The sequence below is a fragment of the Crocodylus porosus genome, unplaced genomic scaffold (assembly GCF_001723895.1).
Source record: "Crocodylus porosus isolate Cpor-Errol unplaced genomic scaffold, CroPor_comp1, whole genome shotgun sequence".
Lineage (NCBI taxonomy): Eukaryota > Metazoa > Chordata > Crocodylia > Crocodylidae > Crocodylus > Crocodylus porosus.
Window position 1 is genome coordinate 12,230,675 of NW_017728925.1, and position 4,167 is coordinate 12,234,841.

At 47.7% G+C, this 4,167-nt stretch overlaps 1 long non-coding RNA gene across 1 annotated transcript; it reads left to right on the plus strand.

The window, feature by feature from the left end:
• Positions 1-438: 438 nt before the first annotated feature.
• LOC109314160 lies at positions 439-3,073 on the plus strand. The gene is made up of 3 exons (XR_002102230.1): positions 439-570; positions 1,254-1,322; positions 2,805-3,073. It is a non-coding gene; the product is annotated as an uncharacterized LOC109314160 (long non-coding RNA).
• The last annotated feature ends 1,094 nt before the right edge of the window (positions 3,074-4,167 follow it).

Below are 4,167 nucleotides of genomic sequence, written 5' to 3' on the forward strand. Positions count from 1 at the left end.
ACGTGGCCTGGGACGCCTCGAAACCCGCAAGGGCCCTGCGCTGCAGGAGCACGAGTAGTCGCGTGCCGAGACATTCTTCAGTGCCCCGCGCAGCCCGTCCGTGGGCTGAGGTGGTCGCGAAGGCCGCATCTTTGTGCCGTTGGGTTGCTGACCCATTAGGTCGAACCGGCTTTGCATGTTGCAGGAGGGTCAGAACCTTATTGAAAAAGGGCCTTTCAGGAGCAGCTGCGGGGGGGAAAGGGCAAAGGCAGGAGGCTCCGGATCCAGCAGGAGGGCGCGGATCTCCGGCCCCAGAAACACTGAACCCTAGGGAGGCATTGCAAGATGCAAATTCTTGTCTGTGCATGACAGGGACAGTGCACATCCCTCCAGAACAAGGCAAGGATAATCCTGGATTTTACTCTGTAGTAAGCATCCATGGTAGCAAGGAGTGGCTGTGACTAGCTCTCCTATGCTGGCTGCCTCCAGTCAATGAATGGAGAATAATCCCATTTAGTACCACAGCTTTTCATGGGTGGAGCCAAGGTCTTGATGGAATCACTTGGAAACCTTAAGACTAATCAATTTAAGGTGAGACAATGAGGCCCATAAATTACAGGCTTTTAAGCCCCTGCGCAGATATCCTCATTCCACAGCAGCACATTAAAGGCTTCTGAAGGACAGCTTCACCACTGTGCTTTAACTCGAGCACGTAGTTATCACACTTTAGTGGCCTGCCATAGCTTCCCTGCCCAGATAAACTTCAGGAGTGGAACCGGGTCCTACCTCAACAGGGTAAGGGGAAGGAGTTCACCAATGCAGAGGAGATGCCCAGTGCTGAGCACCGTTCCCTGTTCAGTCTGGATCCTATTCTTATAGAAGACGTCACACAAACGCCCAGTTCACTGCAATGGAAGCAGGAACAGGGCCTTAGCTTAGACAAGTTCCCATCTATTTTGAGCCTAGATTGGGCACTTGTATTATCTTCCCAGCTATGTTAGTGTAGGTCAAGGGTAGCTCAATAAAGTCCCTTGGAGCTCAGCTGGACTCCCACTGTACAAGAGATCAGAATCATGAAGAAAAAGGGACAGTTTAATACATGAGATCAGAAACTGTCCTTTTTTTATTCTTGAGTAATAAGATCCAACCGCTGGAACTAGGATCTGCAAGAGCAACAGAAAAATAACTTGCCCGAACACGCATCTGTGTTCGAGTGCTTAAGTATTCCTACACCAAATATTAGCCTGCATGCACTCCTTTTCGTTTGCACTCAGGAACCAGTGACATCGGTAAATCCCAAGGATTGAAATGCAAGAGAGAAGCTCTAGCATCCTCTCGTGGAAGTAAATGGAATGACACAGCCCGTAGACACGGATGATTCAGCGTGAGAGCACCGCTGTGCTGTAGGATTCATGTTTCTTAGCTGAAGACAAACTTTTCTGTGCGTTTCAAAAGATATAAACTTCACACTTCCATTTGCTGGGGATTTTACCCAGTAGGTTGAGCTACCTACTCAGGTCAGATCAGGCATTTTTAGGCCTTTTATGTTTTTTAAAGTGACATGCTTTTTTTAGGCCTCAAATTTCACACAACTTAAAAGTGGCCCACCAAGTCCCTGGCTCTGCTGCTTTCCAATAGTGACCAGGTGGCTGAATTGCATGCATTTCTAATGCTGCTGCGCTCATGGGGCGTTCTGTGAAAAAGCCCAGCAGTGAAGTGGATATAGCTTTCATTCCCTGTCACACTCTCCTGCTCCAACATGAGACTCAGTTTCCAAGCACATCTTTAAAAAAAAAACAAAAAAACACCAAAAACTATAGCTGAAGAAAACAAGGACTGTAGGACAGACTCTCTATTCATTTATGCTGGTGTAAAAAACAGAAGGTCCCCATGGACTTTGATGAAGTTATAGTGCAGTTACACTGCCTAATAACAAAAGGCAGGCAACGACTGGCAAGTTTCCTTCTGGTTTGATAGCAGATCCTCTCTCAGGTCCTGGGATCCCCTCCCACCAGACCTGCACAACTCAGGAAAGATAATAAATGCCATAAAGTCCGAGTTGGGAGCCGCTGCCATAAAGAATTAGCTGTCCACAGCCTCCCAATCTGTGGTGGGGTCCCCTGCCAGGAACATCCCTAGACCTGCCAGCCTGGGAGAGACTTTTTTTTGGTTTCCTCCCTTCAGCTGTACTGAATGGCACTGATTCTACAGGGAACAGGAATAAAAGTTATTCAACACGTATTAGAGTCAGTGACATGAGCACATCTAATTTCTGTAAATACTATACGTACACAGGAAGCAGCCTATTAAGTAAAAAGGTACTAATCCTACACAGTCCCCTTTTCAGTCAGGCAAAGGAAAAGAGGCAGTGGGGGGTATAAAACGGGAACAGAGCAGTTACTAAGCAAGGGTGTTTGTTTTTCACTAAGCTTCTGGATTTAAAAAGACCAATTCTTCACGCGGTGTGGTACACACCGGGCAGAATGCAACTCTCAGGAGTTGCACTGTGCAAAACTTTGCATTTCCAAATATCCTGTTGAGTAGGTCACACTGAACTTCTTGGCACTGAATAAACCTTCTGTTATAGACGGAGTGTCTCAGTCTCAGGGGGCAGGGGAGAACCGGGGCTTTACAAGTACATAGCAGGGCTTTTCTTCAACTAAGACATGCCACGAGAGCAAGGGGTGGAAAGGCAGTCTGCAGGGAAGCTTCAGTTGTAAATGTGGGGCAAGAAATCATGAGGGTGATAGGTCCTGCCAAGACCTGACACTGTTGGGGTGATGCTGGAGTTCACTCGGGGGGTTTTCACATGCTGCTTTTTCAAGCAGTGACCCACTACTCTCCCAAACAGCGCAGCGGCAAAGTTTTCAATTAGCCTTGCACGGGGGACTGACAGCATCAATTTTAAACAGCCTGGGAGAGGAGAGGATTTCTCTCTGGAGATCCCTTTATCACTGGGAGAAGTACACAGGAGCCAAACATTTGAGGACACTTTGCCAGCTCTCATCAACCATCCTGAACCAGCCACCCCAATTGATTCTGCTACACACTTGTCTATCTGTAATGACAGCCACTGCAGAAGGTTAATAGATAATCAACTGTAACCTGACAAGGTCATTTCCTGAAATGATTTGCTGATCGTTACATCTGACCTACCAGACAGAGGAAATTGTGCAAGAAATACCAAAGCACTGAGAGGCCAGAAGCCGAAAGAGTGCTCCTGCCCTCTTGTGAGCATTCAGTGTATGCAGGTGTGGGATTTTTTTGGGGGGGTTTATTCTAATCCCATACAAGCAGTCTTTGTCTTCTCTTCTCTGTTGTGCGTTCTGGGATAATGCTGTCTCTCCTGGCGCCTGGTGCAATGTTTTGAGAACATCCTGTCATCGGCTGCGGAAAGGGCAGTGAGGGCTTACGGCTGAATACAGCAGCTCAAATTGGCCACGGCAGGCACGTTAGGGTGCAACTAGAACAGTGTAGTCAAATATAATCCCATAAGGATTTAGGTAGCCACTGGCAAGACGTTCTCAGTGTTTTAAGGTTGTTTTGCAGAAGCAAGGACTCCCACCGGAGTGCTTACAGGAACAAGGACAACCACAAAGAGGGGGCCAGCAGGATTTACAGAGAAAGACTGGTTACTACTGGTTGCTGTAATCACAGCTTCTGTAGGAACAAACTGCTCTGTACAAAGACCTGACAGCGTGCCTATGCATCCAAGAGCCCAATGACACCCGATTGGCATAATCCGTCCTCCTGACTGTACCCTGCTCAGTAGCTCAGGACAAGGGATGAAGATTCCCAGCCAGTAAGAAATGGATAAACGACATTAGCTGAGGACGTCTCAGGATGTTCATCCAATACGAGTCAGCACAGCTCCTCTGAGTCCAGGGGCGTTGCACAGTTTTAACATGGAGGTGGGGAGGATAAGAACCAGGGTAGGTGTAAGGGGATAAAGGCCATTTACCAGGCAAGGAACAGTGGCTATGAACTGGGAAGGAACAAGGACAAGATGTAGGAGGGGAGATAGGAGCAGAAGGGAAATGGTGGGAGTAGGCAAGGACACAAGGTTCTGTGCTAGTCCCATGGAAAAAGATAGCATGTGATCACATTAAAGTCTGTATCACAGATGAGTAAGGGTGGGGGCAAATTCAGGGTACAGGGATAACCTCAACATTGGCATTTTATCACTTT